Consider the following 24,469-nt stretch of genomic DNA (forward strand, 5'->3'; position numbering starts at 1 on the left):
GCTGGAGGGGTGCGATTTCGCTGCTCACGCAGCGTAGTCTCCCTGTGTCCCTCTGGCGGCAAGTGATCGGTGATCCGTGATCCATAGTCACTGGGGTCATAGCTATCGCTCGTGTGCATGACGGAGGCTTAATGGGGCGGTTCACTGTCCGCCCACTACGCCGCCGCAGCTACTGCTCCTGACTGGACGCAGGCTGGATGGAGCGGTGTAGGGCGTTTCACTGCCCGCCCACCACACACGGCTCCCCCCGAATCGCTTTCAGTGGGCGGCTGGTAATACTGCAAGCGGTGACCCGGTTGTGGCTGAACGGAGGCCACTGAGGGTGAACGGGGCGGCGGGGGGTAGCATTATAGTGTGCTTCGGGTGGCTGCCGCCTGTTGAATGGGGGTGGTGGTGGGCGATTCACTACACGCCTTTGGCCGCACCGTGTTTGTTCTCTGTGGGCGGACACACGCTGCAGGCCGCATACTGTAGTGGAGGTGACTGTGTGGTGGGTGGGTGGTGAACCGTCCCCTCGCTACTCCCATTCATTCTCAATAGCAAGCCTGCTTGTACGGTTACGTACATAGCAGGAAGCTGTCTCTTGTCAGTACACCAGACGTGCTGACAAGGGATGCCTGCCTGCTGTGATAGTTGTACAGTGCTGTGCAGAAGAGCTCATCTTAACCTTTTGTCTTCACCCTTCAAGAATGTCTCTGAAACACAAATCTGAGGCAAGTGCTGGTGATACAGTAAGGAAGAGAAAAACCATCACCATTGAAAATAAAGTAGAAATAATAAAAAGGTCAGAGAGAGGTGAAACTCCATCATTCATTGGCAGAGCACTTGGTTACAGTCGGTCAACAATAGCATTTATTAAAATAATGTACCTGTTCCTACTTACATACAAATTCAACTTAAATACCAATCTACAGTTCCTACCTTGTATGTAAATCGGGGACTGCCTGTATTTACCCAGTTCATGGCAGCATGGTCTTGAGCTGCCACTTATGCATGAGGTGTCCCGCCCTATTTCAAAGATGTTTGTGTATGTTGTATTAAACCTATAAATCAATCAAAAGCAAGAGAACTGAGGTTCAGAGCATTCTACTGACGTATAGTTGTCTATGGTTGATTGTTCACATTACATAACACTACTATGTGTAAAAAGCAAGAGATATTGTGCATCAACCAAACAATTCCCATACTAAGACTAAAGTTTGTACTAGATAAATGTCATCTTCTTCAAAAAAGAAAATTTACAGTTGAAGAAGTCCTAGAAATGTTATGGAATGCTAATGATAAGGAATATCAAGATCCTGAGTCACAGTTTTGAGAATGACGTGTTTGCTGAAGGGTTCGATGCTATAAATGATTTGTGAGTACGACTTATAGTATAACTCTGAGGCATTGCAGTTTGCAGTTGTACAGTTCAAGGGTCATGGGTTCAATAACCACGTCTCGATGCTGATGCATGTTTTCTCTATGTTAGTTTTCTGATCAGTGTTCTTCCAGTTTCAGCTTCTTAGGATAACGATAAAGTTACACTCTATCCTCTTTACATAGGAACCCCCATTGAATGTCACTGAATCACACTGCTCAAAAATTCACAGGGTGCTGCTCTTTGACTGAATGCACTGAATACACAGTTTCACATGGACACCCTGTTGAATGTCACTGAATAACAATGAACAAACTTTCACAAGGGACCACTCTTCACTCAAGATGTATCTGCATGATGCTACAGTTCACTGCCACTCACAGTTTCCCATGGGGAACCCCCCCTTGCATGCAGGTGAAAGAAGCCATCCTTAAGCTGCGAAAACAGATGGCCCATCTGAATGGTTAAGGCATATGTGGGTGCCCTGTGCCCTGTGCCCAAAGCTGCCAACAAAGCCATTACCCCTGGCACTGGAAGAAGCCAGTATGAAAATGTTATGTTATTCTAAACGTGAAATACAAGTAAATGAGACAACAACAAAATAATAAATAAACAAATAAATAAATACACTTTTTTATTCTGTGGGGCAACTGCAACAGAAGGCAGGAGAAGATGTGTCAATTGCAGCACAAAAACCCCAATCTATTGAACAAAATGTAAGGTTTCCCTTTCTAGTGGTGAACAGAAATTGTTTCAAGGTCTAGCATGAAAAATTACTTTGAAAGTAAATGTTTGAATGAGTACATAATTATACATACATATTTAAATATTGTTTACTTGTTGTTTCACATGATATATAGAATGTATGTGTGTATATATAATATATAAACTGGTCAAAAAAACTAAAGGAACACTTTTTAATCAGAGTATAGCAAAGTCTGTGAAACTTTTGAGACATTGATCTGGTCAGTTACATAGCAGAGGGGGTTGTTAATCAGTTTCAGCTGCTTTGGTGTTAATGAAATTAACAACAGGTATACTAGAGGGGCAACAATGAGACAACCCCCAAAACAGGTATGGTTTTACAGGTGGAGGCCACTGACATTTTTCTCTCCTCAACTTTTCTGACTGTTTTTTCACTAGTTTTGCATTTAGCTACGATCAGTGTCGCTAATGGTAGCATGAGGCGGTTCCTGGACCCTATAGAGCAGTGGTCGGGGAACAGGGGTAAATTACCCCAATTGAGGTAAAAGTGATATTTTTCGGGGGTAATTAGGACTCAGTAAAGACATAGGTACATAAATAAATAAAAAGCTTGTTTCTTGTTGCGACTTACATTTTTCTTCCTCATCTGTTAACGCGCTAAAAGTGGCATATCTAAACGAACGTATCTCGGAGAGTGAGCTCCCGGTCCGATTGCAACCAATATTTATAACTTCACCGCACGTCGAACACAAAAGCGGTAACACTGTGCAGGTGGGGGGGGGGCACGCGTCTGTTAAAAGGAGGTGGCGAATGGCCAAAGATTAATTCTACCAGATACCGACGATTGATTTGCCATGGAGCAGCCGAACAAGACGCATCAAGTCCACCACCACCAGCAACTACAATAATTGAAAGCGCCTATAATTTAAATTGGGAAAACTGTATCGCCGTTTCTGTTGATGGAGCTCCAGCTATGTTGGGTCATGTTAGCGGTTTTTCGGCTTTAGCGAGAGAGAAGAATCCAAAAATTGAAGTTAACCACTGTATGATCCATCGACAAGCACTGCTTGTGAAGCATTTGGAACCTGCATTGGAAGCCATCATGCATGATGTTATCAAGATTGTCAATTTTGTGAAAGGACACGCACTAAATTCACGACTTTTTCGTGAATTATGTAAAGATAGTGAGGCCAAATATACAAACCTACTACAGATTATACAGAAGTGAGATGGCTTTCACGTGGAAATGTTCTGAACTGGGTGTGGGCTGTCAAAACTGAACTTAAAAAATTTTTGGTTGATCAAAAGCATGCCTTCGCAAATAAGTTCACCAACTCCTTGTGGGTTGCATATCTCGCATATTTAACGGATATTTTTGAATATATGAATACACTGAACAAAGAATTGCAAGGAAGAAACATCAACATAATTTCAGCCAGAGAAAAGATATCTGCGTTTGGATCAAAGCTTTTATATTGGAGACAGAAAGTAGAACAAAACAAGATAGCAGCCTTTTCAAAATTAGCTTTGTTTTTGGAAGATTGTGAAAGTATTACTTTTCACAACATCAAGGATACAGTTATAAGGCATCTTACCAATATCAAAGAGCAGTTCTCAACTTATTTTTCAGATATTGATTCACATACTGTCAGTTAGGTTATAGATCCCTTTAAATGTGAAATTGCTGATGTACCAGAAAAACCTCAAGGATTGGCAGAGGAACTTCTCAAATTACGATGCAATAATGAGGCAAGTTTGGAATTTAAAAACAAAGCAGACTTGTCTTATTTTTGGATGACAAAAGCTGCAAAGGCTTTCAATATTGCACATGAGGAGGCAGTCAAAAAGTTGCTACCTTTTGCAACAACCTACCTTTGTGACCAAGGGTTTTCTGCTTTGTTAAATATAAAAACAAAACACAGAAACAGATAGATAGATAGATAGATAGATAGATAGATAGATAGATAGATAGATAGATAGATAGATAGATAGATAGATAGATAGATAGATAGATAGATAGATAGATAGATAGATAGATAGATAGATAGATAGATAGATAGATAGATACTTTATTAATCCCAATGGGAAATTCACAATTGGAAGATTGGAGCCCACAGACGATATTCAAATTGCTTTGACATCAAAATGCCCTAATTTTGATGTCATTGTTTCAAAAATGAAACAACACCATTTCGCCAAGTGAATGTTGTCCTTTTTTTTTTTATTTATCCTTTTATTTTTATATTATATTTGAAAACAGATTCAATAAATAATTTGAATTTAAAAACGATTTTTTTCCTTTCAAATCATGGAGGGGCGGCACGGTGGCGCAGTGGTAGCGCTGCTACCTCGCAGTTAGGAGACCTGGGTTCGCTTCCCGGGTCCTCCCTGCGTGGAGTTTGCATGTTCTCCCCGTGTCTGTGTGGGTTTCCTCCAGGCGCTCCGGTTTCCTCCCACAGTCCAAAGACATGCAGGTTAGGTGGATTGGCGATTCTAAATTGGCCTTAGTGTGTGGGTGTGTTTGTGTGTGTCCTGTGGTGGTTTGGCACCCTGCCTGGGATTGGTTCCTGCCTTGTGCCCTGTGTTGGCTGGGATTGGCTCCAGCAGAACCCCATTACCATGTGTTCGGATTCAGCGAGTTGGAAAATGGATGGATGGAAATCATGGGGGTAACAGTGACTTAAATAAACAAATTTTGGGGTAATGGGTAAAAAAGTTCCCCGACCCCTGCTATAGAGGTTACATAGGTAGTCCAACTTCTCCAGGATAGCACATCAATACATGCCATTGCCAGAAGGTTTGCTGTGTCTCCCAGCACAGTCTCAAGGGCATGGAGGAGACTCCAGGAGATGGGCTGTTACTCTAGGAGAGCTGGACAGGACTGTAGAAGATCCTTAACCCATCAGCAGGACTGGTATCTGCTCCTTTGGGCAAGGAGGAACAAGATAAGCACTGTCAGAGCCCTACAAAATGACCTCCAGCAGGCCACTGGTGTGAATGTCTCTGACCAAACAATCAGAAACAGACTTCATGAGGGTGGCCTGAGGGTCTGTCGTCCTCTAGTAGGCCCTGTGCTCACTGCCCAGCACCGTGGAGCTCGAATGGCATTGGCAGGTCCACCACTGGCACCCCGTGCTTTTCACAGATGAGAGCAGGTTCACCCTGAGCACATGTGACAGACAAGAAAGGGTCTGGAGAAGCCATGGAGAACATTATGCTGCTTGTAACATCATTCAGCATGACAGGTTTGGTGGTGGGTTAGTGATGGTCTAGGGAGGCATATCCATGGAGAGACACACAGACCTCTATAGGCTAGACAACGGCACCTTGACTGCCATTAGGTATCGGGATGAAATCCTTGGACCCACTGGCAGACCCTATGCTGGTGCAGTGGTTCCTGGGTTCCTCCTGGTGCACAACAATGCCCGGCCTCATGTGGTGAGAGTATGCAGGCAGTTCCTGGAGGATGAAGGAATGAATCCCATAGACTGGCCCCCACGCTCGCCTGACCTTTGAGACCTGATGTGTTTTCAAAGTGTTCCTTTAATTTCAGTCATATAAAGCTCCTTTATTATATAATGTGGCAGACGGCCAGGGTTCATGACCGGCTGGGACCCCCCTTCGTTATATGCTCAGGGGGAGCAGACATGGATGGTACAATACCTCCCCCTGGACACTAGATGGCCACGCCCCTGGGTTGGAGCAGTGCCTCAGTTTCCCGCAGGGAACTCCTGAGCCCTTGTGGAAGTGCAGGCGGATCTCAGCAATCAAGCACCTGGAGCACTTCGGGTGAACTATAAAAGGGGCCAGCATCCACCACTCGAGGAGCCAGAATCGGGAGGAGGACGACGAAGTTGCCTGGGAGGAGTGGTGGAGGAAGAAAAAGAGTTATTTGCTTGGTGTTTATTTGGTGTGCTGTGCTTGGGACTGTACTGCCTGTGGGACACGGGGAAGACGTGCGCCCACAGGCGAAGAAAAATAAATAGTTTATTTATTTTACGTGTGCCTCCGTGTCCAGTCTGTGTCGGGCGCTTATATAGCGCCTTTTCACGATAAGAATAAAAGTCGTTCATTTTTGAGTACCTAAATTATGTGCAATAAGGTTAAAATCGCTTTACGGTATAAGGGTTAATGGATGTTAAATTATGTGCCATTTTATTCTGCAATAACAAGCAATTCTACGTAGTAAATGTAGAACACCATCTGCCCCTGATAAGTAATGTTTTTATAATAAAAAAATGGAGTTTTGATTGTATGAGGCTGCATAAGTTTTGAACATTATATATTCAATTCAACTTGCTGTTACTATACTTTTCAGTACATTGAAAAGTATTTGTCTTAGTTTGATTTGAGCTCTGTGTTTAACTCCCCATTTAGAATATTTTTGGATATTTTTCTCCCACCTATTTTAGCAGCTTGGGTTCTGAGTGTTTGGATTATCGGATCATTATATTTTTTGGCCCAGCACTTTTTAAAATTTTTGGGTCATGCACTCGAAGTCTCTGGTAGGAAGGCCTTAGCACAAGTAATTATAAGACATATATGGTATGTAGCAGGTGGGGAATGCACTAATTGGGGGGTTGGGGTGATAACTTGTGGCATTGCATATGCATTCTTCACAGTTTAATTAGATGCCTCAAGTTTCTCCAGTAAGACTGCATGCTTTCTTTCTGTGCTCACTTTGGATTTCATTTAGTTTCAGATCTGCATCCGACTCTGGATTAAGGTTTCTATTAGGTAGTTGTGCTTAGTTTTCTAGTATTTCGTAAGTTTATGATTGAAATTATTGTTTATTTATCGTTTTAAGATGTGTCCCCCTTGAGTCTTAAAATGTTAAGTTATTCTGTTAGTATTTTTAATTATTTCGGCTTCCCCAGTCATATCTCTTCGTTTTCCATCTGATTTCATCTTAGGCTTAACAGGAGATTTTGTATTAACTGTGCTTAATTAATGTTAGTGTTAATTGCTCCTGTCAATCATGGAGAATCATGGAGAATCCACTGCATCCACTAAACAGTATCATCTCCAGACAGAGGAGCAGCTTCAGCGACAGACTGCTGTCACTGTCCTGCTCCACTGACAGACTGAGGAGATCGTTCCTCCCCCACACAGTGCGACTCTTCAATACCACTCGGGGGGGGGGGGGGGGGGATGGGGGGGGAGGTAACGTTAACATTATACAAAGTTATTGTCTGTTATAACTGCATTTTTATCACTCTTTAATTTAATATTGTTTTTTATCAATATGCAGCTGCTGGAGTATGTGAATTTCCCCTTGGGATTAATAATATCTATCTATCCATCTAATTTTCCATTTTACTTGTAAGCTTATCTCACTTTCTGATTTGTTAATTAAATGTGGATAATTTCAGCAAGGTGTATGATTGCTCTCAATTGAAGTTAAGGATTTTTTGCCAATTTAGATGCACTCGGATGCCTGTTTAGGTATAGTCTAACTAAGTTCCACATTTTAGGTACAGTAATCCCTCGCTATATCGCGTTTCGACTTTCACGGCTTCACTCTATCGCGGATTTTATATGCAAGCATATTTAAATATATATTGCGGATTTTTTGCTGGTTCGCGGATTTCTGCGGACAATGGGTCTTTTAATTTCTGGTACATGCTTCCTCAGTTGGTTTGCCCAGTTGATTTCATACAAGGGACGCTATTGGCAGATGGTTGAGAAGCTACCCAATCAGAGCATATATTACGTATTAAATAAAACTCCTCAAATATATTGTGAGCAAAGGGCTGTTCGCACCCCTAGAAGATACGGCCACTCCTCAAAAAACACTGAAAGATTATCTTCACATTGCTCTCTTCCTTGCTGGGCTTAAATGTGGCTGTTTTGTCAAGCAATATGCTTCCTGCATGGTGCTTCGCATACTTAAAAACTCGAACGGCACGTATTGATTTTTAATTGTTTATTTTTCTCTGTCTCTCTCACATTTTGTGCTCCTGACGGAGGGGGTGTGAGCAGGGGGGGGGCTGTTCACACCACTAGACGATACGGACGCTCCTCTAAAAAAATGCTGAAAGGCTGCCTTTACATTGCTCCCTTCCTAGCAGCTGCGTTGTCCAGCGGTGCTTCGCATACTTAAAAGCCAAACAGCCCTATTGATTTCTGATTGTTTGCTTTTTTCTCTCTATCTCTCTGACATTCTCTGCTCCTGACGCGCACTCCTTTGAAGAGGAAGATATGTTTGCATTCTTTTAATTGTGAGACGGAACTGTCATCTCTGTCTTGTTATGGAGCACAGTTTAAACTTTTGAAAAAGAGACAAATGTTTGTTTGCAGTGTTTGAATAAAGTTCCTGTCTATCTACAACCCTCTGTGTTTCTGTGCAAATCTGTGACCCAAGCATGACAATATAAAAATAACCATATAAACATATGGTTTCTACTTCGCGGATTTTCACCTTTCGCGGGGGGGTCTGGAATGCAACCCCCGCGATAGAGGAGGGATTACTGTATACCCACAACAGATATAAATTAAAAAAACAGAACTACAGAAACAACCATATCAAATTATAACTTAGTAAATAACAGATAAATAAATATGCAAAACATATCAGGTAAAATAATACCAATCAGGCAATATATATCACTGGACTACAGAATAGTCAGTAACACTGAATCAGTAGTGAAGATTGATAATGTAGTTGCTCACCTAATATAGACTTAAGGAAGTAAAGAGTTACATGACCTGCTGATAAAAACTATATCTAGTTATATGGTTATCATTGCTTACAAACAACACAGTGGTATAGTGACCAATGCTGTTTCATAAATCAAACATGCTGGATTTGACTTACACAGCCAGGCACCGTCTATCTAGACATTGCATATTCTATCAGTATCCACATGGACATTCCAGAACAGTACCATGGTTTTCCTTCCATAGAGACGTGTGTTTTGAGTTACTTGAGCCTATCTGTGTGTGAGTGGGCCTTTATGTGGACTTGTACCCTCTGCATTGTTAATTTTTGAGTATTGGGACAGGCTACAAACCTCTTCAATGATTCTAAAATGGATTAAGCAGGCTTACAAATGCTATGTTTCCTCAGTATCATTTCCTCAGACTAAGGCGCTTGTCCTTCCACTAAGAATAGTGTAATGGAGAGCAAATATTAAAATTCTTAATTGGACATCTTGTGGTTTACTGGTTTTTAAATCTACACAACAATAAGTAATTTAATAATCTGTCCACTGCAAAATAGCATACCTATATAACAAGACTCATTGTTAAAACTGATTGCAACCAAACAGTGTGCCACAGATTAAATTAACTTTGTTAAAGATATTGCACAAGTAAATTGAAGATTTGTAAGAAGTATCCACAAACTATTACAAAAATGACACAGCAAAGAGACTTACAAAAACATGGATTGACTCTGTTCTACACAGAAATAAAAGCCTGATGAAAGAAGCTACTGGCATCTAGAAACTCACTGGGATCTGTGCTAATCAGTTTGTTTACTAATTTATATTAACAGCTCAGATTCAGAAATAGTGGGTAAACTCAGAAAATTTGCAGATAATGCCAAACTACAGAGTTAAGCAAACACTGACGTGACATCAAAAACAATTCAGATAAGCTGGATAATCTTCAGCACTGGGCAGATTCTTAGCCAGGATCCACATACGCATTCAAGAGCAGCAGCCCACTACAGTGGTTTTGCCCGAGATAAACAATTCTTGTTAACCCCACTGCCTGATTAGATTTCTATGGGAAACACTACTTGCAAAATGCAGTTTAATGTACAATAGTAATATGCAAAGTGGAGTACATCTTTAAAAATACAGGATGGATGATAATGACCTACATAGAACAAATTCTGAAAAGGACACAAGGATATTATATTGGCGTAACATTTTTATCCTCAGCTTGGTATGTAAAAGATACTGAAACTTGCTACTAAAATGCCACCTTCTGCCTTTAAGTCAGCTGAACACAAATCAAGGCGAGACTGCATCTGAAATATTGTGTGCAGTTGGAATCTCCCAGTTACATACCCTTAGCAAAACACTGGGACCCATGCAAAGAAGAGTAAATGACAAGTTCTTCTATGACAGACCAAGAAAAACAAACCTATTTCATCTCAGTCTAAGAAGATTAAACTGGAAAGTCTTCAAATTTCTCAAAATAATAATATCAAGCAGAATTATTTCAAGTAAATATTGTATCAACGAAAACATACCAGTAGAAATTAAGAAGTGCACAGAACATGGAAATCAGGAAGAGTTTCTTTCCCAACACAAAGGGTTGGAACATTTGGCACAAACGATGGGGACAAGGAATTAAAAGTGAAAACAAATGATGACTTTTAAAAATAGGCTGAATGAGACACATAAAATATCAGCTTTTACCAAATATGGTTGACTATACAAAATTTTAAATCTCAATCTCTTCAATCTAAGCAAATCATAGCTATGACAATATATAAAAAATAACTACCCAAGACTCTAGTTGTTAATACCCAGTGTGCTCTATAACAAAAAAAAATAAAACTGGTTTATAAAGAAATGTAGCACAAATGTTAAAAAATACTTTTTCTAAAGGAAAAAAAATCATCTAGCTTATGGAAAAAGCTACACAATAATGTGACCAAAAGTTGTCATTATAGGAACATTTGAATTTAGACATTTGGTTTAAAAAAAAAAATTAAATGAATAAAGAAATGTAATTATAACTGAGTAATTAAATATCATATAAATGCTAAATATTTCTAACATCTCTTAACAATACATGGGTATTACATTTCTAAACAGGGACAAATGTGTATTTCAAAAACAAAAATATTTGACTCTGCATTTTCAGCAAAGTTATATTTATTCTGCTAACCATGTATTCTGTTCAAATTCATTTTCATTACTTTTTTCCCCAACTTAACTAGACTAAACATATTTTATGAATTTTAAGTGCCAACTAACATTGGTTTATATTTATTCATGTTGTTATGCATGTTTTTAGTTCAATAATTAGGTTAAAGCTATTTAGATAGACTCATATTTAAATGTAAATTAAATTACATTAAAAATAAAACACTTTCCTGTCCTCTAAGTGCTTTTGTGAGGAGAAAAAGATTTTTGTAATTAACCAGACATGTTGCTATTGGAATCAACTCAGACATCACGATAAACGGAATAGGTAGAGCAAGTGGCAGGAATCAGAGGAAAATAACAGCTTTAAAATTAATCTAAAAAATTTTGTTGATACATTATGTTCACGGTGCTAAAATTCAAAATGAAATACCACAGACTCAACTGAATATTTGTTTTCATATTTTACATGAATGCGTTAATGCCTGCAATTCCACCAGTAGACTGTTATATAGTCCATCCATCCATTTTCCAACCCGCTGAATCCGAACACAGGGTCACGGGAGTCCGCTGGAGCCAATCCCAGCCAACACAGGGCACAAGGCAGGGAACCAATCCCGGGCAGGGTGCCAACCCACCGCAGGACACACACAAACACACCCACACACCAAGCACACACTAGGGCCAATTTAGAAGCACCAATCCACCTAACCTGCATGTCTTTGGACCGTGGGAGGAAACCGGAGTGCCCGGAGGAAACCCACGCAGACACGGGGAGAACATGCAAACTCCACGCAGGGTGGACCCGGGAAGCGAACCCGGGTCTCCTAACTGCGAGGCAGCAGCGCTACCACTGCGCCACCGTGCCGCCCCTGTTATATAGTACTGCACGTAAATAGCAAAAAGTTGTTTAGGTGCATTCTGCTAAAATTATCTCTGTAATAACCAAGTATTTCTTCATCTATAAACTAAAAGAATTGTGTTCCAACAATAACCTGGCAGTCAGCATTCTTGAAACTAAAGAACTGATCATTGGTTTTAGAAGGCAGGGTAAAGATCTTGCCCTATTATACATGAATGGGGACAGAGAGAAGAAAGTGTCCAACTTTAAAATTTCTGGGCACTCATGTTACACAGCTGAAAAGAAGAGAACTGATTTTGCAAATAGGCTATGTTACTCACATGCTTTACCTTTTCTTGTTTCAATTATGTAGTTTCCCTGCACCCTTGTTAAATGGTACAAGATGTTATCTGACTTGGGACAATTTTGCAAACATTTAAAAGGCTTCTTATATACCAAATTTAAATATACTATCAAGAAAGTCAATTTTGTAACATAACATTTTCAACCCAGCCTAATCCAATTCAAGGCTGCAGGGGGGCTGGAGTCTTTCCTGGCAACACTGAGTGCAAAGCAGGAATCAACCTAGGAAGTGACTCCAGAGAATTACTGAAAACATTTCCACCTACATTCACCCAGGGCCAATACAGAATTGCAAGCTACTCAATTTATGAGATGAAACCAGAGTACCTAAACGAATATCCACACAGAAAATGCAAACTCCACACAGACAGTGACTAGGTTTAGGATTATAATCAAGAATGCTGCATCCATGAGACAGCAACTCTAACAATTATGCCAACCATCAAAAAGACAAGAGACCAATAAAGTTAAATACAGAAGAAGCATGACAAAATGATGTTGTCAGATGATGGTCTTTTTATACTGAGATGCTAACTCATAAGACTTTTTTATGACTCAAAAACTTCAACCAAAAACTTTTTTTCAGAGGGGGCAATTTACATGATATTATGCAGAACAAACAGCAATTTAGATAATTAAAATGGCACAACATAATACAGTATTTAATAAAGAAAGTACTCCTAATTCAGATTCCTTTTGATTATTAATCAACATCAAGCAAATAATCAAGTGAATTCTCTTCAGCTTGAAAACTCAATGTAAAAGTAACAAGAGAAGGAAGCAATCTTAGGAAGTAATTTTCAAGAGTAGAATAGGAATCATAACAAAAACAGTATTGCTCAAAGAAAAGAAAAAACTAACAAATTAGCAAAGGAGACGATGCCTGAAGGGTTACATTTTCTAAAATATTAATAACAGATGATATGTGGCTGTCTGATCTCGGCTTTCATTGAAATCTGTGTTCTGGCTTAAACACTTCTTAAGCAACAAAACTGAGATAAGAGTGAGAGCCCAAGTTACAATTCAACTGGATAGAACTGTGTTAATATGCGCTCTAAGTCATTTATCCTCTGACAAGCTGTTCAGGACAACTTCCCAACAAGAGATGTCAATTATAAACAAAATCTCCATTTAATGATGTACAACACATCAGTCCATTGATATGCTTTTTTTTTTTGTTTTAAAGGACAATGGACATGATTTTACTTTTGTCAAATAAAATAATTAGAAAATCATTACAAAATGTTGCCAAAAATGGTTCATTATTTTGCTGGAATCATCACTGGCTATTACAACCCTGAAATGAATTAAGGGGGGGGTTCAGAAATATCTTACTAGTCTCATAATCAGGTAAAAATCTGTATACAAGTTGTCACAGTAATATGAAGTACACATGACACTTAGCAAACTACCATTGGTTCTTATGCATACTTAACTGTTTGTTCTGACTAGGGGTGGGCGGTAGGACCAAAATTCTATATCACGGTATTTTTCTAAATTATCCCAGTTTCACGGTATTCAACGGTATTCAACGGTATTTTTTTCCCCATGCATGAGTGGATGTTAACCACATTTTCCACTGCAATTACTGGCTAAGAATAACCTATTCCACTGTCAAGAGTATTGTACATTGTACAAAAAAAAAACATTTTAATGTGCACACAAGTATTAATACAGTTTTGCATTACCCCATAAAGTGATAGTTTTCAAGGGGGTGGCACTAATTGAGAAGGTATCACATTGCAGGACAGATGCAGTCAAAATATGGAACCTATTTATTGAACAAATTTTGCAAAAACAAACTATAATTTTGACAACATATTTTCAACCATACAAAGAGGCATTTAGACTTAGTAAAATATCCAGAAGTGCTTGTCAAAAATTGTATTGCACCGAATATGTCTTAGAAAAGGAATAAATAAATATTTTTTGTAAACCAACTACACTTTCTGTTAATGTTAACAATCTCTGTCCACTGACACATTAAAGTGACTTTTTAAACAACTTTATCATCATTAAACTGCATAATATTTAAACTAATAAATAATAACAATAAAATAAATAATAGTATTATTACTGATAGTTGCACTATTACTTCAAGACTTCAAGCCCAGATGCATTACACAGTATTCACCAAATTAAAATAAAATACAACAAGTGCAACTTGGTGATGACATCTTTACCAGCTGAACCATCATTTAGGCAAACTGCATTAATATGGACCTTGCTTCAAGCTAAGCTATACTGGGAAGAAAAAAACAAACTATATGTCGAGAACAAAGTCAACATTTCCACTTTATTCTCGCCGTTTATGTTGAGATTAAAGTCGACATTTCCACTTTATTCTCATAGTTTACTTCATAATTAAAGTAGAATGTCGTAAACTAAACTTCTTCCTAAAATCAATGTTTAATCAATTACTTAATTTACCCCGTCATAAATTAATGCAGCACATTAAATGCTTTGTGTTACATTCCCCGACTCAGTGGTTAATCACTACGCTTCTTAAACTGACTTCCTCCGAACTAACAGAAGACAGCGATCACCATACAGAATCCATTCACTTCATGATATTCCTGCTTTCTGAAACTTTAGAATGCTAAGATAAATACTTGATATCATTCTCATGATGAAATGCATTAAAGCAGGTATTACACATGCACGGTAGTGAGGTGGTAGTGCTGCTCCCTCGCAGTAAGGGGTCCCCAGGTGTATGTTCAGTGTAGAGAACTTTATGGCAGGTGTGACGAGGCTCCAAAAAACTGGATGTATGAATAGCTATCGCACAGGTTTAACTTAAATATTGTGTAAATGTTGGGTTTGTGATCTGCTGGTCGGAGACACGAACACAGAATTCAATGCATGGTCTTCTGAGCGGGCTATCTTTATTGTATGCATGCTGTCTCTATCAGACGTAGGCTACCAAAACCCCAGTTCCTATCCTTCCTTTTTCTTTCACCACATAACCACATAACCAATCACCACACGATAAACGTCTTTGTGAAATTAAAACTAGTTATAAACTTAGCCCACAGAGTGTTCAGAACTTTAAAAATATCTTCGTTATACATGTTATACATGTTTTATTATCTCTGAACGAATCACTTAACACAAAGCATTTAATGTGCTATATAACTTATGACGGGGTTTGAGAAAATCTAGTAAATTAAATATTCATTTTATGATGTTCTACTTTAATGACAAATTACGAGAATGAAGTCAAAAGAATATATTCTCGTCATAAGCGTCAAGATTAAAGTGGAAATGTCGAGAATAAAGTCAAAATGTTGTCACACTATTACACAGTACCCAGGTACATTACACTGTATTGAAAACAAATAAAACAAGTACAACTTGGCTTGCAGTACAGTAATCCCTCGCTATATCGCGCTTCGACTTTCGCGGTTTCACTCTATCGCGGATTTTATATGTAAGCATATTTAAATATATATCGCGGATTTTTTGCTGGTTCGCAGATTTCTGCGGACAATGAGTCTTTTAATTTCTGATACACGCTTCCTCAGTTGGTTTGCCCAGTTGATTTCATACAAGGGACGCTATTGGCAGATGGCTGAGAAGCTACCCAACCACAGCGCGTATTATGTATTAAATAAAACTCCTCAAATATATTGTGAGCACGGGGGCTGTTCGCACCCCTAGAGGACACGGCCGCTCCTCAGAAAACGCTGAAAGATTACCTTCACAGTGCTCCCTTCTTTGCTGGGCTTACACGTGGCTGCTTTGCAAGCGATATGCTTCCCGCATGGTGCTTTGCGTACTTAAAAGATCAAACAGCACGTATTGATTTTTGATTGCTTGCTTTCCTCTCTCTCTCTCGCTCTGACATTCTCTGATCCTGACGGAGTGGGTGTGAGCAGAGGGGCTGTTCGCATACTGGCCTAGAGGATACTGACGCTCCTCTAAAAAATGCTGAAAAATGCTTGCTCCCTTCCTCGCAGCTACTTTGTCCGGCGGTGCTTCGCATACTTAAAAGCCAAACAGCCCTATTGATTTTTGACTGTTTGCTTTTTTTTTTCTCTCTCTCTCTCTCTCTCTGACGCGCACTCCTTTGAAGAGGAAGATATGTTTGCATTCTTTTAATTGTGAGATGGAACTGTCATCTCTGTCTTGTCATGGAGCACAGTTTATACTTTTGAAAAAGAGACAAATGTTTGTTTGCAGTGTTTGAATAACGTTCCTGTCTCTCTACAACCTCCTGTGTTTCTGTGCAAATCTGTGACCCAAGCATGACAATATAAAAATAACCATATAAACATATGGTTTCTACTTCGCGGATTTTCACCTTTCGCGGGGGGTCTGGAACGCAACCCCCGCGATGGAGGAGGGATTACTGTATTATCCAGTAGTATAGAAACAGTATTTACACATCTGACCTTTTAAAACTAAAGCATCTCCAGGCGACAGACGTGACTGGTTTTTTTCGGCTCTCTGTCCATTTTCACTGCAAGGCATACCTATGCTACCGCCCACTATTTGGTGGTGTAGCAGTGAAAAAGAGCCCTAGTGCAACAAATCTGTGTTTAGTGGTGTAGCAGTGAAAAAGGTCCCCACTAGAATAGTTTCCCGCTGCGCCACCTTCCGAACGTCGTTTAGGCAATTTAAACCGGTGTTGCAGTATAACAAAAATCCATATCATAAAAAAAATAAAAAACGGTTTTCGGTATGAACCGGTATACCGCCCAGCACTAGTTCTGACTATAGTTTTTCCATTGATAGTGTCAGTCTGAAGTACCTTGTTAGCCAGGTATCTAAAATGTAGATACTTTTCATTGTAAAATGTTACCAATCCAGCTGTTAACTCCCAAATCTTATCTATGTGCTGCTATGTGTATATCATATAACTATGCTGTACCTCTTAAGTATTATCATAGCTGTGGGAAAGAGCCCTGAATCTGAAAGCATGTCTTTAAAATCACATTAAAATTGTCAAACCAGGACTTTGGGAATGTTTGGCTGCAGTCATTACACTTAAATTGGGCACAACCAGTTATTAAGTATAAGAAGTCAAACAAACATTCTCACATTATGCTATGTGCTAGATAACAGACTATTCAATAAATGACTTGTTTATACAAGCATATACATATAAATATTCACTCATGTGCACTTAATCTGTTACATTTTGACAGCAGTCCTGAAACTATTTAATATTAAAAACTTGAAATAAAAGAGGTATTCAGGAAGACAGCAAATACTTTTTCAATATATGACAATATATGAAATGAAGACAAAATGTCACCTCCCAAACCTAACAGGTTTTAAAATATAATAGCAAAACATACACACTATAAAACTTCTAACTAAAGACTTTAAACACTTTTAATTTATACACCAACTTAAATGATAAGTACCATAACAGGCAATTTTACCAAGCACATAAAAATACCATTCAAAGCAACACATGATCATTTACCCACAATATTAATCAATGGTAATCATGACTGTAGGATCATCCTATAACTCCACATATAATCTATGACTTAGGACTTTCTCCACATATGAAGACTGAACTTAGTTCACTTGTAGGCAAATTCAAATTTTGATCTCGGGGGATTTCTCTATGCTATAATTGCTGTGAAAATTCAATGAAAACCTTAATGGTGCTGTGTGCATTAAACAACTATAAAACAATGTCCTTTTCTTTTCTACAAAAAAGATTTAAGATGAAAATGCATAAGTAGCACCTTTTGTTGTAATGTTATCTGATGTACAATATATTGCCATTAAATATCAATAATTCATGAAGAATTCCTGCATTTTTCCACATTTACAAAATACCATAATATTGTTCTACGATAACGGTCATTCTACTGCTGAAGCTAAAGAAGTGCATAGTATTTTTCCAAATGACACACAAGATAGTCTCAATTCAATGTAATTAAAATTAATTGGAAAATTAACTATTTTGTTTGATATATTCAGGTTATGATTGGGTGTTTAAGAAAGACAGAACACCACAGGATTTTTTTAGGAAAATATTCGTCACCTATTTCTTTATTTCAACATGGAAGACAATCCATTCATTGTCTCTTATAACCTTGAAACTGTTGTCATCCTTTTAGGGGGTTTATAATATACCCTGGAAATATTCCATCAATTTTCCAACCCACTGAATCCGAACACAGGGTCACGGGGGTCTGCTGGAGCCAATCCCAGCCAACACAGGGCACAAGGCAGGAACCAATCCCGGGCAGGGTGCCAACCCACCGCACGACACACACAAACACACCCACACACCAAGCACACACTAGGGCCAATTTAGAACCACCAATCCACCTAACCTGCATGTCTTTGGACTGTGGGAGGAAACCGGAGCGCTCGGAGGAAACCCACGCAGACACGGGGCGAACATGCAAACTCCACGCAGGGAGGACCCGGGAAGCGAACCCAGGTCCCCAGGTCTCCCAACTGCGAGACTGTTAAACCCAGGTAACTCAAAGGAATGCCTCCTAAGTACTTCCAGTAAAACCTGTGAGGCTATCGCTGTATTTTTCAATCAAAAAATTAATGATATTAGAAATAACATAGTATATCTTCCCTAGTCTTTCACTAGGATAGATTTACCTGATTTACATAAAATAATTTCTCAAATGAAACCCTCCACCTGTGCCCTTGACCCAATACCAACTAATTTTTTCAAAGAAATATCGGGCGTGCTTATTGATAATGTTCTTGACATAGTAAATTCGTCATTAGATACGGGGGTCTTCTCAGACTGTCTTAAGACTGCGGTAGTTAAACCCCTACTTAAGAAAAATAATTTCGATCCCTCTGCTCTTGAAAATTATAGACCCATCTCTAACCTGCCTTTCTTAAGTAAAATTCTAGAGAAGGCAGTCATTATACAGTTAAATGAGCACCTCAATAAACATGCTATTCTTGATAAATTTCAGTCAGGTTTTAGAACAAATCACAGCACAGAAACTGCACTCGTTAAAGTAGTAAATGACTTGCAGGTAAATGCAGACAGAGGCCATTTATCTGTTCTCATCCTCTTAGATCTGAGTGCCACATTTGACACCATTGATCATAATATTCTTAAGAATCGCCTTAGTCAATGGGTGGGCCTCTCTGGCAGTGTCTTAAATTGGTTTGAATCCTACCTGGCAGAGAGAAAATTCTATGTTAGTTGTGGTAATTACAACTCAAAGACACATGATATTCTATATGGTGTTCCACAAAGCTCTATCCTGGGTCCGCTGCTCTTCTCAATCTACATGCTTCCATTAGGTCAGATTATCTCAGGGCACAACGTGAGCTACCACAGCTATGCTGATGACACACAGCTGTATTTATCAGTAGCACCTGATGACCCCAAATCTCTTGATTCGCTAACACAATGTCTAACCTGTATCTCAAAATGGATGAATAGTAACTTTCTCAAATTAAATAAAGAAAAAACCGAAATCTTAGTGATTGGCAATAATGGATACAATGAGGCTATTAGAAATAAACTGGATGCATTAGGATTAAAAGTCAAATCGGAGGTAAAAAGCTTAGGGGTAACCGTTGATTGTAATCTGAATTTTAAATCGCATATTAATCAGATCACTAGGACAGCATATTTTCACCTAAGAAACATAGCAAAAGTTAGACCTCTTATATCATCGAAAGATGCAGAGAAATTAGTTCATGCGTTTGTTTTCAGTCGGCTAGATTACTGTAACGCACTCCTCTCAGGACTACCCAAAAAAGACATCAATCATTTGCAATTAGTGCAGAATGCAGCTGCTAGAATCCTTACCAGGAAAAGAAAATCCGAACACATTTCTCCAGTTTTGATGTCACTACACTGGTTACCTGTGTCATTCAGAATTGCCTTTAAAATTCTGTTTATGGTTTATAAAGCTTTAAATAATCTCGCCCCGGCTTATATATCGGAATGTCTGACACCTTATATTCCAAATTGTAACCTCAGATCCTCAACTGAGTGTCTCCTTAGAATTCCAAGAGCAAAACTTAAAAGAAGTGGTGAGGCGGCCTTCTGCTGTTATGCACCTAAAATCTGGAATAGCCTGCCAGTAGGAATTCGCCAGGCTAATACAGTGGAGCACTTTAAAAACCTACTAAAAACACATTATTTTAACATGGCCTTCTCATAACTTCACTGTAATTTAATCCTGATACTCTGTATATCCAATTCATTATAATAACTATTCATTCAAAATCTGTACTAACCCCTACTCTCTCTTCTGTTTCCTTTTCCGGTGTCCTGGGCAGTCTCGTGGCCTGGAACCCCTGCAGATTTTATTTTTTTCTCCAGCCTTCTGGAGTTTTTTTTTTGTTTTTTCTGTCCACCCTGGCCATCGGACCTTACTCCTTTCTATGTTAACTAATGTTGTCTTATTTTAATTTCTTATTATGTCTTTTATTTTTCTTCTTTTCATTATGCAAAGCACTTTGAGCTACTTTTTGTATGAAAATGTGCTATATAAATAAATGTTGTTGTTGTTGTTGAGGCAGCAGCGCTACCCACTGCGCCACCGTGCCGCCCCCTGGAAATATTTTATACTGAAAATGATTTCTTGGCAATGCATGAATAAAAGAAGACACATTTTGACCAAAAATAGATTTACTATGTATTTGCTAGGATACTACTGAATTTTCCTGACAAAGCAGCTTATCTTATATTGCCAGAAAGGAACTGCCTGGTGCAATTCCTCATCCCCACCTATACCCCCCATTCCTCTTTCCGCTGCAAGCAATCATTTATACTCTTAAACTGTGGTCTGGGGAACCCTAAGGTTCCACAAAACCTTACAGCGTTTCAGTGTGCCATATTGTCTTGGATTAGCTATAGGTGCTGGAAAAATTGGCAACAATCAACAACTAGGCTGAAATGGATGCAAATAGCTCAACCAAACCATAAAGCAGAGGTTTTGCGGTTGGTCAAGAGAGTTACCAAGAGTCTCTATTGTTTGATACATGCAGTGTTATATTTGCCACAGCACATTTAGCCATGTGCGTTAACTTAACTGAACGTATTAATATTACTACAGCTATTTTTTAACCATTACAAGTAAACAACTCAACTTAGATTTCTTTCTTTTTTTACTATTCTATTACATGTGGATGTTTGCTGGTTTTTCACAAGGTTAGATTTTTAAAATGACTTTCTGCTGATCTGAGAGAAAAAATAATTATATTCATATCAAACAAAAACCCTGACCTTGTGCAGTTCTTTAAAAATACAGATTGAAACATTAAGTTATGGTACCTTGTAGACATTCTTCTGCTTTTGAAAAAGTTTATCTCCTCACTTCAGAAAACAAATACTATTTGGCAGTTAAAATAGAACAATCAAGAAAGAAAATTAAACTTTGGATACAAAGAATTGAAGACAACTTCTTTGATAACTTCAAAACATAACTGACCAAATGAATGAGGCAGAAAAGAGAAATGAAGATAACAATGCTAACTAACTTAAAATGTATTGTGAGTAAACATCAACAAAATGTCTTTAGTTAAATTTAAAGACTACATTCCTAAAAGTCAGGACTCAACAGAAATTTGTTTGTGGATTCTGGATCCAGTGAGTAAGCATTTATGATACTATTCTTCTCTGCTCCTACATGCCTATGTGAAAATGAACTGTTGAGGTTCACTGAAACAAAATAGGCTAAATACGACATATTCATTAAGACAATCTTTAACAAACCTCAAACCAACTACTGATTTGTGTCATACAATGCCAGTACATCATTTCATTTACAACTCATATCTGAAAAATGAAAGTTTAATTAAAGCATCATTTTAACAAACATGTATATACATACAAATTTTCTTGATTAAAATACTTTTCACATATCTTTCATTTTGTAATTTTTTTTTTTTATTTTCATAAATCAGATCTTTTCAAAATTCAGAATTTTTTTTTTATTTTTTTTTTAAATTGGCTCCGGAGTCCCAAAAAGTTTAACAAAACACTGATCCAGATAATAGGTTCCCTGGCATAATTAACTCTCAAAAGAAAACCAAGGAAAATACTTAATATATTCGATACCACGCCAGCAAATTAAAAAAAGTCTGGGGGTAAGAATTATTGTCAATAGTCTGCCCACATTCAGTAATTTATGTTCTGAACCCAAGATGCTGTAGCATATCCTGACAACACCGAGACACACAGACACACGCACATACACTCTTCAATGTTTGTGTAATGTTTGCTTGATAAATGCACCTAAGCGACGTATCAAATACGCTCCTTGAATAAACTTGGGTCAGCGAGGCAATGACAATACTGCGTCAAGCAATCAAGTTGTGTGATGCCACCTGGCGCCATGCTCTTCGCTAACCATAGAAGTACAGGAGAGATCACAAAAATTCTCTCTTCAAAAGCAAGTGGCTTCCCACCTTATTTTTAAGTTCTGAACAAAAAGGTAGAAGGACACTTAAAGAAAACCACCTTGACTCAATCACACATTCATTTCTAACTTGTCAAGGGTATGAAATGGATTGAAAGCTTTTCGTTATATATATATATATATATATATATATGCACAAGGTATTTTAAAAACACAAAAGCGCGTTACCGCAATACGTTTGGGCACGGGACCTGAATATAAGGAGGTACAACTGCTGCACATGAAAAAATGTTATTACTGTATACACTACCTCTTGAATTCGGGTATCACAGCATCTAAAATAAAAAGCAAATGACATCTGACGCGGCACCTCGTGTAACTGGGCAAAGATGCAGTTCGAGAGGTGTATCTACAAAACTGGAAGCCGACACACAATCAATGGAGTCTTAAATTTTTAAATGGCGTAACCTTTAAAAGCATCTCATCTACTCCAAACCGATTTGCTTTGCCATTTGCAAAAATAAACAAAAATAAATACAATAAGCAAAGGACGCTACAATGCAGACTAGCGAAGGGAGGTGTAACCGAGTGATAACGCAAAGCCGCCTCCTAGCATCATCCCTCCCTCCTATCCCAATCCACCGCTGCTGCTGCCGCCCCACCCCGAGCCCCAGCTGGCGCTACTCCGGACAGGCTGCCACACCACACAGCTTTTTCTACCTGCTACTGCCGGCGCCGCGCCCGTGAGAAAGTGAAGAATTGCTCGTCATTCACCACGTTTTTAACAGATCGAAATCACTATTACCCCATTCGCCATTTATTTAAAAAATAGAAATTAATCAGAGAAGTAAAATACAAACCTTGCATCTCCACCTTTCTCTTCGGGCTACAACAATATACCAAGTGCTTGTGGAAAATATGCAACAGTAAGATGGGAGGAGAAGCGACCAATCAGCGAGTAGAACGAAGGTAAAATGGCCAATAAGAACAAAGCACATAAGTATAATATCCAATGAACTCTTACCTCATTTCGTAGTCAGCCAGACAATACTGCCGGAGGCGGGGTCAAGGATAGAAACAAAAAAAAAACAAAAAAAAAAAAAAAACACGCCAGCTGGGTGGGAATCAGAACGCGGCGGTGTAAGCGACAGGGAAGCTGAGGGGGTGTTCTGTTCAAAAATAACCTAACGACCGCGTCGAGTGCATAAAAAGGTAAGGCATGTAGAGGACAACGACAAAACAGAGGAAGTGAATTCTTTGAATATATATATATATATATATATATATATATATATACATATATATATATATATATATATATATATTAATTATAGTATTATATATATATATTATATTATTATATATATTACATATATATATATAATCATGACATGGTATAATTCGCATTACATTAGAAACACCATTCACATCCTTTCTGACAGTTTAGAGAGGTCATCAGCAATTAATTATCAATGATGAAAAATACATGTGCACTTCGACGGTGTTAATTAAATGAGTTTTCTTCCAAAGTAATACGTTTTGCTTTTTTTCCTATAAATAATTTGAATGTACAGTATTTGAAATGCAGTACTGTATACTGAGTGCTGGTGTTCTGCTTCAAATTACACATTTGGAAAATTTACCATTGAAAAATTTAAAAAAGCCTTAAATAAGATGAGGCGAATAGTAAGTAACGGCGTAGTACACGACCCTTCGAGGATGCGTGTCAATAAGAAAAACAGTACAACTAATATGTTTTTATACCGTATATTGGTTATTACTGGGTTGCAACCACTTAGACATTTTAAAAAATATACGAGAAACAACCAAGTTCACAAAATTAAAATGTTCGTTTTATTGCAAAATATATTTACTTCTTTTGTGGATTTTACCGTATAATTTTAACGTGCACCCTTTTGTAAACAGTAAACAACACTTTCAGTATAAGTGAGCGTGGGTGTGCTATCAATCCTACCCAGGGTTGATTTACACCTTACTTCTGATACTAGTAAAGTTGACTCTTTACCCCGCGAAACCAAATTCGACCAAC

The 24,469-nt window shown here is 38.4% G+C and overlaps 1 protein-coding gene across 2 annotated transcripts in view; it reads right to left on the minus strand.

The window, feature by feature from the left end:
- The window catches only part of LOC114651704 (C-terminal binding protein 1), a 396,852-nt gene extending 373,470 nt beyond the window's left edge, over nt 1–23,382 (minus strand). Inside the window, exon 1 of one of the 2 annotated variants that reach the window (XM_028801589.2) lies at nt 23,280–23,382. The gene's annotated coding sequence lies outside the window, so the exon portion shown is untranslated. Of the gene's footprint in view, nt 1–22,729; nt 22,839–23,279 lie in introns of those variants that run through there. The other variant, XM_051928629.1, reaches the window with a different exon arrangement.
- Nucleotides 23,383–24,469: the final 1,087 nt, after the last annotated feature.

The sequence above is a fragment of the Erpetoichthys calabaricus genome, chromosome 5, assembly GCF_900747795.2.
Source record: "Erpetoichthys calabaricus chromosome 5, fErpCal1.3, whole genome shotgun sequence".
NCBI classification, from domain to species: Eukaryota; Metazoa; Chordata; class Cladistia; order Polypteriformes; family Polypteridae; genus Erpetoichthys; species Erpetoichthys calabaricus.